The 13961-nt window shown below is 37.6% G+C and overlaps 1 non-coding gene across 1 annotated transcript; it reads left to right on the plus strand.

Annotated features, from left to right (window-relative positions):
• The first annotated feature begins 10757 nt into the window (after positions 1-10757).
• Positions 10758-10830, plus strand: TRNAV-UAC (transfer RNA valine (anticodon UAC)). The gene has a single exon. It is a non-coding gene; the product is annotated as a tRNA-Val (tRNA).
• The last annotated feature ends 3131 nt before the right edge of the window (positions 10831-13961 follow it).

The raw sequence follows: 13961 nt of genomic DNA on the forward strand, positions 1-13961 counted from the left end.
ATGTGACAAAATTCAGATCATTTTGACTGGTAATGGCCATTTGGTTCACAGTTAACCCGAAATCGGTTGAAGATATATATGGGATCTATATCTAAATTTAAACCGATTCGATGAATCTAAATCCGAAAATGTCTAAAAGCGTGGAAGAGGCGGGAACTTGAACCCCCTATTTGGGTTGCTTTGGAATTCAACCCGTCAAAACGTCAATATACTTGCCTTATTTTTTTGGCTCTACTTTGTGTTGCACAGCCGATGAATTCGATTCATTTTCGGTTTTATACTAAGTTTGAAGAAATATGAAGTTCGTCATATATATGTGATTGAAGATTTTCAAAAATTATGTCCGTTTGTGGGAAAAGGGATTATTAAACCTATGTCGACACAATTTTTAAAATTTTGTCCGTCCACGAAATATGCTCTCGACTTACCACACCACCCTCGTTCAACCATTACTACTAGAACTACTGCCATTGGTAACGATTTACACGAAACACTTACACTTATGTACAACCTCTTACGTTTACCATTCGTTTGTCGGTACTAGCACTTCAAGTGGATGTGCACCTCATCATCAAATACCAAACCATATGAGAGTGAGAAGCGGCAGCAGTCGAAAGAAGTACTTTTAACCTCTGACAAAGGTAGTCAGTCAGATAGTCGGACGGGCCATCATTGTCGTTATAAAGACAAAGCACACGCATACAAAGTGTACATTTAGCACTGACATAAAAAACTATTACCATTTGAGGTACACTCACACACACATTCGCACATACCAGCTGAATACTGTAGAGAGAGAGAGAGAGGACTTCTTATTGCAAATAGAGCTTAAAATAATATTGGAAGCCGAAATAAGAATAGCCTTAACGGCACGTACACCAAATGATGGCAGCATAGAAAAAAAGCATCACCCGGGCGGCATTACTACATTTGGTCGACAGTTTGGTGTGCAACCACTTAATGCCAAAAATCATGCTCTTAGCTTTTCACATTGAAATGTTAAAGTTGATTACGACGACGACGACGATGGTAATGATGATGCCTCTATGTTCCTCAATTCGTATCCCCTAGCTTAGCCAAGGAGTATAGCATCCAACAAGTTTTAATAAATTACATCTAAAATAATAGCAACAATAAAGCTACAGAAAAAATTACTTAACATTTGAGACACTCACTTTACTTTTGGGGAACAATGACCACAGAAAAACGAAAAAACACAACAAAATACTTTGGGCTAAAATGAAAACGAAATTTATTTGAATTTTATTGCAATTTATAAAGCTATTATCTGCGTAATTTTGGGAATGAAAATATGTCATGGGGAATTTAGTAACAAAAAATGAAAGACTAGGCTACAACTAGAGTTGTGTGGGTGCGGCAGGAACTAGTTGAAAGAAATTGGTCCATGAAAGAAATGGTTGGAACTATATTTATATGCTCCCTTTACTTTCCTAAACTAGAGTAGCAAATGCTCGCCACTTCGTCAGAAAAAAATCCACCTTAAAATTTTAAATTCGTTCTAACAGTTTGGGCAAAGCCTTTTTATACCCTCCACCATACCATGGAGGGTATATTAATTTTGTCATTCCGTTTGTAACTCCTCGAAATACTCATGTCAGACCCAACAAAGTACATGTATTATTGATCAGCGTAAAATTTTAAGACGATTTAGCCATGTCCGTCTGTCTGTCTGTCCGTCTGTCTGTCCGTATGTCTGTTGTAATCACGCTATCTTTCGAACAAATTGAGATAGAAGGCTAAAATTTTGCACACATTATTTTGCCAGTAGGTCCAAGTTATCATATAGCCCCCATATAACGGTACCTCCCGATATTCAGTATTTTGATGATTTTAGCGACGTTATTCACTGGAATTGTTTCAAATTTGGCATTTGAAGTTCGTAATGGATACTGCAGCCTAAGACAGAAAATTATCTGTGCAGGTCCACGTCCTATATTCGGTATTTTGATGATTTTAGCTACATTATAAACAGATTTTTCTTCAAGTTTCGCAATTAAATATTGTAATAACTTATGACAAAAATTGTCTATGCAGGTCCACGTCGTCGTAGAGGCATTCGGTATTTTTAAGATTTTAACAGAATTTTTAACGGATTTCATTTTTTTGGAAATTGCCAAATTTTTACCAAATGGTGGAGGGTATTAAAAGTTCGGCCCGGCCGAACTTACAGCTTTTTTACTTGTTTGTATTCAAAATGCACTATTTGTTCAGTTTGACAATTATTTGTAATTAAAACTTCATATATCGTACTAAATTTTCAAACTTTCAATGTTTCATATTTTTTTCAAGTATTTCCTGATTCGGGAAAAAAATAGGAAAATATGAATCTTTTATACCAAAAAGTCCTCAAAATCTTTCATTTTGATGTAAGACCATTGCACAATTGCCGCACATCAAATTTTCCTGGGCAATACTAATTCAACGTCCCCATATGTAAACCTAGAAACCAATATTTTCAGAATTTACCTCTATTCTATCACTATATACCAAATTTAGTAAAGTTTAATACCGAATATCCAAACAAAAAAAAAAAAAAAAAAAAAAAAAAAACACCACGTCTTCATTCCAGACACCAAGAGTGATCCAAAATTAGCACCATTTAGTTCTTACCGAAAAATTATAGCACGCACCTTCAGATCTTATCGAATGATACCAACAGTGACATCCATATTAAATTTCAGGACTTCAGATCTATTCCTTCACCCAATACCAATATTCCCTGAATACCAAATTTAGTAACAACAAATAAAAAGGCAGTAAGTTCGGACGGGACGAACTTTGAATACCCGCCACCATTCAGAACGAATTTGAAAATTTTCGAAAAAGATAACATTCACCAAAAATTCTGGTCAACATCTTAAAAAGACCGAATATAGCCGTTATATTAGGGTCTGTATGACGTGCACCTACATAGGCATTGTTTGTCACTAGCCATAACCATATTCAAATTCGAAACTAGAAATACATGATGAATAATGTAGCTAAAATCATAAAAATACATAAAAGTGCATAGGGAGGGAATGATAAAATTAATATTCCCTCCATAGTATGGTGGAGGATATAAAAAGGACGCATCTCCAAAACCGCGCAAAAACCTCAAGCACAGAAACCATTGGTATTCTAAATATCAAATTTCAGAATTTTTATCCCTAGCCTTTCACCCAATACCAAATATAGTACCTTTCAGAACATTTCTTGTTTTCTACAGGGTGAGATGAAAATACTGCAAACAACTTCAGACTGCTGTCATTTCTAAGCCACTCGTCCGACATCTGTTTAAATTATTCCAGTGACAGCTCATTATATTGTTTACAAGCGTACAAAAGCATTTTGCTGAGAATTTTCCAGAAAAAAAGTTATTCGCGATGGCATTCAAGCGTGATAAAGTGATTTCTTTAGATTTGGCTGGAAAACCACAAGTGGCTATCGTTAGAGCACTCCAGCATTTAAATGTGAATAAATCTTGTGTGTCTCGTACCATCGCTCGTTACCGTGATACTGATAGCGTAGCCCCACCTCAAGGAAATGGACGGAAGAAAACCGCAAAATCAGCAGAAATGGTTCGAAAAGTAAAGAAGCGACTTGATCGAAACCCGTGTCGCAGTGGCCGAAAAATGGCTCATGAGCTGAACATATCGCAACATTCCATTCGGCAAATATTGAAAAACAAGTTAAAAAGTATCAGTCGGTATTGCCGACAGATATATACCCTCAGCCTGTGTTCGATTATTTAAACATAATTTGACTAGTGTTACAATTATTCAAACGTTTGACCCTCTATGGAGCAGGTTCCGAAAGAATGGGCCAATATTGTCTATTTAGTATCGGACCCAAAAATATGATATAAATATTCCGACGTTCCTGGTATGGATTATATCGACTAACTCCTTCACTTTATATGAGATATGTAATAATTTTTAGAAAATGTTAAAATGTGTGTGATGTACAAGATAGAATCTACCGAAATATTCCACTTTAATACTTTATCTGATACAAAAAAAAATTAACGCAATATTGGGCAGCATTACAAGAAAGGATACTAATGTCCAATTTTATTCGAAATCGTAAATTCCGATAAATTTAATATTCATATTCACAGCAAGTAGTAAAGAATTGCTAAATTGTTTCGAAAGTTATGACACCTTTTGTGGGGGAGGTACCAGAAGGAGTGGACCGATACGTTACATTTTCACACCAGACCTTGGGCTAATGAAATTATTGGGATGTGTGAAATTAGAAGACTATCGAAATCTTACATAGCACTTTATTAGAATTTTAATTATTCAAAATGTTGACCCTTTGTGGGGGATGTACTTAATGGAGTGAACCGATATTGTCCATTTTCGCACATGACCTAGCACTGATGAAAATATTAGGATTCGAAAAGTTCGAGCAAAATCGGATTATTCTTTCTCTTGCTATGCAATAAATTATTTTCTTTGAAAATTTTGACATTTTGTGTGGGAGGTACCAGAAGGAGTGGACCGATATTGCCCATCTCCGAACTCGATCTAAGTTTGACAAAAATATCACGATGTACCAAGTTTGGATCAAATCGGATACTCCCTTCGAGATTTATCGTGAGCAACAGCCAGACAAACGGACGGACGGGCGGACATCGGTATATCGACTCCAAATGTTCTGAAACGGATTTGGTCCAAAGAGACCTAGGGTCTAAAACCGTTATTTCGACTAGGCACGTTTTGACCGTATCAAATGATATATACCCTCTGTAGCCATATGGCTGAGGGTATAATGAGCTCGGGGTAAAGCCATTGAGATTCCAAAAAGTACATGTTCAGATAGAAAATAGGCTCAAAAAAGTTAAAGAGTTGCTTCGCTTGGCCGAAAGTGGTGAACCGCCGTATTTGGTTTTCATTGTCCAGCAGTTTGTAAACAAACAAAATGATCGTGTTTACTTGCCAAAGAGGTCAGCTGAAAATGTGCACATTTGGTTGGCCACCAGAACTCAAGCGCCGTCCATGGTGATGGTGTGGGCTGCCATAACAGCCGATGGTCGCTCTACGCTCGTATTAATCGACCGTGATATCAGAATAAATGTCGAATATTATCGCGAAAATATTCTTGAGGGTATATTAAAGCCTTGGACACGCAAACATTTTGGCCGAAGACCTTGGACATTCCAACAGGACTCAGCACCATCGCACTCAGCAAGCGCCACCCAAGAATGGTTACAAAATGAAGTTCCTCGCTTAATTTCCAGCGCACAACAGCCACCAAAATCTCCGGATACCAATCTGTTGGACTATTATGTTTGGAGTATTTTGGAAAGCAAGGTTGGCACCAAAAAATACCAAAGTGTAAAGCGCTTCGCCGGAAATGGGCCAAAATACCGCAGAGCAACATTTGGGCAGCGTGTGACGATTTCATTGGCCGTTTGAAGGCCATAATTCGTGCCAAATGTGACCAATTCGAACAAATCTAAACTTATTCTAAAATTTGATGGTATTTCCGATATTTTTTCTTTCCTTCAATAAAATTTTAAAAAAAGATATAAAGATATATAAGATATCAAGAGACTTCCATTTTGGATACCGAATTTTGGTGGCCTAATCAAAATACGTGACGGAAGGTTTTAACGAAACTGCAAATATATAGAGCTTTTATAAAAATAGAGAAGATTGTTCATATGGACGATATCTAATCAGTACACAACATCGAAGAGTTGCAATGACACTCGCCAGCTCTCCATACATGTATGCCGCTAATGCAACCCCTATGCGTAGATCACCCAAAGTATTCCTCACAACATATAACTTTTTTTTTTTTGTTGGGGATGCAATGGAAATTTCATGGCACGTGAATAGGTGGATGTCTGCGTGCATGTCTTGGAGCGTGCGAAAATTTCCATAAATTTGTAAATTTTTTCCTTTGAAGGAACGCATCTTTTATTTTTTTCCAACACATTATGTTGTATGGAAACTCAAGCTATGGAATATGCTGCATGTTTGCTACTTGCTTTAATATAATTTCAGGAGAAGTTTTTCGCGCAGCGAGCTTGTTTTGTCCTTTGGCCCATCTTGACAAACAAATGGAAGACGAAGTTGAAGAAAAAAAAACGCCATGCGTTTTCTGTTTGCACTCCCTGTGATAAACTTTTGGGCGGAAAAAAAACTTCACATTTGGCATGCATGGCTGGCTGTTTGGTTCGTTGGTTGTTGTTTGATAGGTAAGAACTTTGTTAGCCGGCGGTGGGGTTGGGGTGCCGTGGGCCCTGAGAATATGTGTGAAGTGTACGTACGTAATGCTGTGCGTGTGTGTTTCTTCTGATAACAAGGAAAATATGAAAATGTTTGAAAATAAATAAAACTTGTTGTCCTCGTTCCTTGTCAGATGATGTTTTTTTTGGGGGGGCACACTCCAAACTCTATGACGAACAAAGAAAAAAAACAAGCCGAACTGAAAATTCTAGACACGTTTTTTAAAATTGCATAACGCTATAATTTAATATAGATGTTGTCAGCAAAGAATTTTTCTTCCTCAACTCGGCGCTGATGAGAACGAAGGCATGTTGCCTTTGTTTTGCTTAAAAATTTGTAGAAAACGTGGCCGAGAAAATACAATTTTGTACAAAATTCTTTTATTTGAAGAAAAAAACTTGTGTGTTTCTGTTTTTCGGGGGTGAGGTTGTAGCAAAGGGAACTAATTCACACGTGACAAACTATGTGACTAGGATGTTCGGAACATCGATCATATATCGAGTTAATCTAAAATAACTTTTTATCCTAAATATTCATGCTGCATAAAATGTTCGAAGACTCATTACGCTGTATTTCTAGCCACGCAGCAAATTAAAACAAGCAACAGCATTAGAAGTGAAATGTTATATAAGGAGATTTTTTTAGATATTATTTTCTTGGCAATACAGCCTTTTTGCGTTTTGTTTTAATTCCAAAAATTTCATTCCGGTCTATAACCATGAATCGTCTTAGAAACGAACAACGCATGCAAATCATTTTATTTTATTATAAAAATACCTCAATGCCTTCTATGAGAGAACCAAATTTTCATAAATCAAACCTAACCTCCTGCCTTGCTCTATTCGAGGATTTCTGCTCTATAAAGAAATTTTGTACAATAAACGTACACATTTCCAAATCCACCTCCATAACATAACCACTTAACCAAAAATCATACAATCACGCGTAAAAATGCACTTACTGAGAGGCAAGTTTGGCGTACATTTTATTTCAGGTTTGGGACCGGGTAATTGGCTAGGCTAGCCGTAGTCCATTTTTTGGGTAACTTTATAAATCACATGTCTATAGAGACGAACCTTTTTTATACCCTCCACCATACATAGTATGGAGGGTATATTAGGTTCGTCATTCCGTTTGTAACTCATCGAAATAATCATTTTAGACCCAACAAAGTATATATATTCTTGATCAGCGTAAAATTCTAAGATGATTTAGACCTGCCCGTCCGTCTGTCCGCTGTTGTAATCACGCTACAGTCTAAACGAATTAAGATAGGAAGCTAAAATTTTGCACAGATCCCTCTTTTGTCTGCAGGCAGGTCAAGTTCGAAGATGAGCTATATCGGTCCACGATATCGTATAGCCCCCATATAACGGTACCCCCCGATATTCTGTATTTTGATGATTTTAGCCACATTTTTCGACGGAATTGTCTGATAATCCACACAAGAAGTTCCTTGTCGGTACTTTATTCCTTGAAAGAGAATTGTCTATATAGGTCCACGATATCGTATAGCCCCCATATAACGGTACCCCCCGATTTTCGGTATTTTGATGATTTTTTTTAACGGAATTGTCTGAAAATCCACACAAGGAATACCTTGTGGGTACTTTATCCCTTGGAAGAGAATTATCTACATAGGTCCACGATATCGTATAGCCCCCATATAACGGTACCCCCGATATTCGGTATTTTCATGATTTTAGTTACATATTTCAACGGAATTGTCTGAAATTGTACACAAGAGGTTTTTTGTGAGCAGTTTACCCCCTGACAGAGAATATAGGTTAACGATATCGCATATCCCCCATATTACGGTACACCCGATAATTGGTATTTTGATGATTTTAGCCATATTTTCCAATGGTATTATCTGAAAATCCACACGAGGAGTTCTTTGTGAGCACTTTAACCCCTAAAGGTAATTGTATATATGGGTTCCCATATATCGGCAGCTTCCGATATTCGATATTTTAAAGATTTTAACAGAATTTTTAATGGATTTTTTTTTTTGAAAATTTTCTAATTCGATCCAAATGGTGGAGGGTATTCAAAGTTCGGCCCGGCCGAACTTACTGCTTTTTTACTTGTTTTATAAATCAAATGTCTATAGATACGAATCTTTTTAAATTGACACATATTCTTGGTTATGATCTTAGCCACATTTTCCCACCGAAATATTTGAAGACTGAAGAATTTGGTACCACCTACTTTATGATGAATTTAACTGCATTTTCCAAAGTATTTCGCCGGCATTTCGAATATTGAATCACAATATTTATGCCCTACACCACATGGTGTAGCATGGAGAAAGAAGTGAGAACATGGAGTTATCTTCATAGAATCACTATCTGAGTCGATTTATGCATGTCAGTCCGTCCGTCTGTCCATGTATTTTTGTGAACAAAATGCAGGTCGCATTTATTATCCAGTTAAACAGCAATTTCCCCAAAAATATTTTTTTTTCAAGGACGAATCCATTAAAATTGGTGAAACGGATCAAATTTAGATATAGCTCCCATATACAAGGTGAAATAAAAACTGCAACAGAGTCAAACGCCATAATTTTTAGTCTTTTCTATATTTTAATGAATGAAAGCACAAAATGTCGGAAATAGCATCAAATTTTAGAATAAGTTTAGATTTGTTCGAATTGGTCAACTTTGGCACGAATTATGGCCTTCAAAGGCCAATGAAACCGCCACACGCTGCCCGAATGTTGCTCTGCGGTATTTTGGCCCATTCCCGGCGAAGCGCTTGCTTGAGGCGATCGACACTTTGGTATTTTTTAGTGCCATCCTTGCTTTCCACAATACTCTAGACATAATAGTCCAATGGATTGGTATACGGAGATTTTGCTGTTCATTGTGCGCTGGAAATGAAGCGAGGAACCTTATTTTGTAACCATTCTTGGGTGGCGCGTGCTGAGTACGATAGTGCTGAGTCCTGTTAGAATGTCCAAGGTCTGCGCCCAAATTGTTTGCGTGCCCAAGGCTTTAATACACCCTCCAGAATATTTTCGCGATAATATTGGGCACATATTCTGATGCCACGGTCGAGAGAGCGACGGTCGGATGTTATGGCGGCCCACACAATGGCCGGCGCTTAAGTTCTGGCGCCCAACCGAAGATGCACATTTACAGCTGACCTCTTTGGCAAGTAAACACGATCATTTTGTTTGTTTATAAACTGCTGGACAACGAATATTTTCTCATCGGAGAAAACCATTTTCGGCAGTTCGATCAAGTCGCTTCTTTACTTTTCGAACAATTTCTCCCGATGTTGCTGTTTTCTTCCGTCCACTTCCTTGACGTCGGGCTACGCTGCCAGTATTAAGGTAACGAGCGATGGTACGAGACACAAAAGATTTATTCACTTTTAAATGCTGGAGTGCTCTAGTGATAGCCACTTGTGGTTTTCCAGCCAAATATAAAAAAATCACACTATCACGCTTGAATTCCATCACGAATAACTTTTTTTCTGAAAAATTCTCACCAAAATGCTTTTGTATGCTTGTAAACAATATAATGAGCTGTCACTGGAATAATTTTAACAGCTGTCGGAGAAGTGGTTTAAAAATGACAGCAGTCTGAAGTTAGTTGCAATTATTTCATCTCACCCTGTAGTTCCCAAATTGTTACTACTTTAAAGCCATGATTCAAGGTTCAAAGTTGGTATGATCTTCTTCACATAAATTCCCAATATAAACTTTTTTACGGGAGCTCGCAAAATACGCATAGTGATGTAGGATATCATATAGTCGGCCCCGCCCAACTTTTGACTTTTCCTTAATGGTTATTTGTAAGGGGTTTCTATACCTCAGAGTGGATGGTATTAAGAACAACAGCAAATTTTATTTTGCTGTGTACTATAGGAAAGGGAGTTGGGAAAGAGGGTGGGAAGAGGAGATTTCGTACCAACTTTGCTCCCACCCAAAAAGTAAGTTTGTTTCATTGTTTTCTGCTCCCAAGAGCGCTCCCGCCGGAATTCGAGTGAGTTTCATTCTTTGTACAAATTCGTGCGAGTTTTTCGGAGGTCTGATTAAAAGTTACGGCCCGGTTGAACTTAGCGTTTTTACAGCAATAAAATATCCAATTCACCAACCCACCGGCAGTCTAAATCTAGTTGAAGACTGACTATGGTAATTTAACTCCCGAAAAAAATCGAATACGTACCACTTTTCTGTGCTCTCTGTGTAACAATGAGCACTCGAATGAGATCTCTATACTCGGAAGCCCATACAATTCCATTGTTGTTTATGGCCAATTGTTATGCGTCGGTGCACTTGGTCGGCCGGCATACAATTACGTGTACTCCCACTATCGTCTACCACTTCGCTCGGGTGGCGCTATTTTTAAATCTTTTTTTTTTTTTGGGAAAAGAGATTTATTTGCCTCTCTTGTTCTCTAAAAAGTATTAGACAATAGATCGTGGGTGGTGGCGTGATAGTATATTGTTTGCGTGGAGAATCGCTAAATCATGTGTGAAAAATAGTTCGTGGCTGGAATGTGTTGGGGTTCCATAGTGTAGCGGTTATCACGTCTGCTTTACACGCAGAAGGTCTCCAGTTCGATCCTGGATGGAACCATTTTGAAACCAATGTTCGAATAAATTTTGCTGCCCGGCAAAGGGTGTGGTGTTGGCCAATTCTGCAGACATTAAAAAAGAGGTAAAGGTACAAAGTAAAGAATATACACAGAAGCAATCGTGGGAATAACGTGGAACTTAACAGTTTGAGAAAAATTCTGAAAAATAAAAAATATTGTATTAAATAATTTAATATTAATGAAATGTTTAAGGTAAAAAAAAAAAACTAAAAAGTTTCAGTCGGTTTTGTCGACAGATGTATACCCTCAGCCAATGTTCGTTTATTTAAATACATTTTGACTTCTATTATGATTATTCAAATTGTTGACCCTCGAGAAAATCGAGCATTTATATCCAATTTTATGCGAAATCATAAATTCCATATTCATCTCAGGTTTCTGGTTGAGAGAAATATATGTATAGATATAGCAAGTTGTAAAGAATTGCCGACTTGTTTCGCAAGTTATGACAGATAAAAGAATTAAAAATTGCGACCCTTTGTGGGTGAGGTACTAGAAGGCGTTCGCAGATATATATATATTATCTTCACAGTTGATCTTGTGTCAGCAAAAATATTTGTATGAGTGAATTTTGAAGAGAGTTGGATGCTTATTTCGCTTTCTTTGAGGGTTTTGATTTTTAAAATCTTTAACATTATGTGTGGCGAAGTACCGGAAGAAATGGTCCGATCTCTACCATCTTTATAACAGATCATATGTTGATGAAAATATTGAGATGTATCAAGTCTGAATGGAATCGGATATTTATTTCACGTTTATGACCTTCATGGATGTTCGAAATTTTGAACCTTTGTGGGGGAGGTACCAGCAGGAGTGCCCCGATATATCCCATCTTCATAGTAGATCTTGTGTTGTTAGCCATAATGGGATGTGTAAAATATGAAGGTAAACGAATGCTTATTTCGGAATTTATAATCGTTTAATAATCATTTCGCGTTTTACGACCTTCATGGCTATTCAAAATGTTGACACGTTGCTAGGGGAGATACCAGAAAAAGTGGACCGATATATAATTATTCAAAACTTTGTAACCTTGTGGGAGAGGTACCAGAAGCAGTGAACCAATATACTCCGTATTTACACCAGATCTTGCGTTGACAGAAATATTGTGCAAAATTTAAAGACAGTCGTACTTGTATTTTACATTTTATAAGAGTTATATTTATTCCAAATTCTGACCCGAGGTTCCAGAAGGAATGAACCAATATATCCCTTCTTTACAGTAGATCTTATGTTGGTAGAAATAATGGGATGTGCAAAATATGAAGAGAATCGGATTCTTATTTTGGGTTTATAATCGTTTAGGTTATTCAAAACTTTGACCCTTTGGGGGGGAGTTACCAAAAGAAATGGTCCGATCCCTACCATCTTCATAGCAGATCTTGTGTTAACAGAAATATTGAGATGTGCCAAGTCTGAATGGAATCGGATGTTAATTTCGCATTATATGAGCTTCAGGATTATTCAAAATGTAGACCCTTTGTGGGAGAGGTACCAAAAAAAGGGGACCGATATATTCCTCATTCACAATAGATCTGATGTTGATATAACTATTGGGCTGAATGGAATCGCACTCCAGTATTTAAATGTGAATAAATCGTTTGTGTCTTGTACCATCGCACGTTATCGTGATACTGGTAGCGTAGCCCGACATCAAGGAAGTGGACGGAAGAAAACAGCAACATCACAGAAATGGTTCAAAAATCCTCGTCGCAGTGGCCAAAAAATGGCTCGCGATCTGAACATATCGCAATATTCCAATCGGCAAATATTGAAAAATGAGCTCGGGGTAAAGCCATTGAAATTCCAAAAAGTGCAAGAACTTACACCGCAACAGAAAGAAAATAGACTCAAAAGAGCTAAAGAGTTGCTTCTTGGTTGCTTGGCCGAAAGTGGCGAAGTGCCGAATTTGGTTTTCTCCGATGAGAAAACATTCGTTGTCCAGCAGTTTGTAAACAAACGAAATGATCGTGTTTACTTGCCAAAGAGGTCAGCCGAAAATGTGCACCTTCGGTTGGCCACCAGAACTGAAGCGCCGACCATGGTGATGGTGTGGGCCGCCATAACAGCCGATGGTCGCTCTCCGCTCGTATTAATCGACCATCAGCATCAGAATAAATGCCGAATATTATCGCGAAAATATTTTGGAAGGTATATTAAAGCCTTGGGCACGCAAACATTTTGGCCGCAGACCTTGGACATTCCAACAGGACTCAGCACCATCGCACTCGGCACGCGTCACCAAAGAATAGAAATCGAATTAACGCAAAATGAGGTTCCTCGCTTCATTTCCAGCGCACAATGGCCACCAAAATCTCCGGATACCAATCTGTTGGACTAATATGTTTGAAGTATTTTGGAAAGCAAGATTGGCACTAAAAAATTTCCAAAATACCACAGAGCGACATTCGGGCAGCGTGTGCCAGTTTCATTGGCCGTTTGAAGGCCATAATTCGTGCCAAAGGTAATCAATTCGAACAAATCTAAACTTATTCTAAAATTTGATGCTATTTCCGACATTTTTTGCTTTCATTCAAAAAATTAAAAAAATTTACAAATTATGGCGTTTGTCTTTGTTGCAGTTTTTTGGCATTTGTAAAGTTTTCACAAAATCGAATGATTAAATTAATTTCCTTGCAAATTTTGACTTTTCGTGGGGAAATACCAGAAGGAGTGGATCGATGTTGCCTATCTTCGAACTCGATCTAAGTTTTATACTAATATTACGATGTACCAAGTTTGAAGAATATCGGATATTCCCTTTGATAGTTATAGTGCGTAACAGCCAGACAGACAGACAAGAGGACGGACACTCTTAGATCGACTCCAAATGTCCTGAAACGGATTTGGTCCAAAGAGATCTGGGGTCTAAAACCGTTATTTCGATTAGAAACATTTTGGCTGTAGCAAATGATGTATACCGCCTGTGGCCATATGGCTGAGGGTATAAAAACACATTCAAAAATGTTTTTTCTCCACTTCCTATTAGCGAATAAAGTAAGGTCGAGGTTGGATTGTATCGAACTTAATAAAGCATATTGGCTGTTATTTATTCCTTCTAAATCTAAACCAATGCAAATGATACAGATGCCAACCAGTTTCTACTATTCTA

This window comes from Musca domestica, unplaced genomic scaffold (assembly GCF_030504385.1).
Source record: "Musca domestica strain aabys unplaced genomic scaffold, Musca_domestica.polishedcontigs.V.1.1 75, whole genome shotgun sequence".
Classification (NCBI taxonomy): Eukaryota; Metazoa; Arthropoda; class Insecta; order Diptera; family Muscidae; genus Musca; species Musca domestica.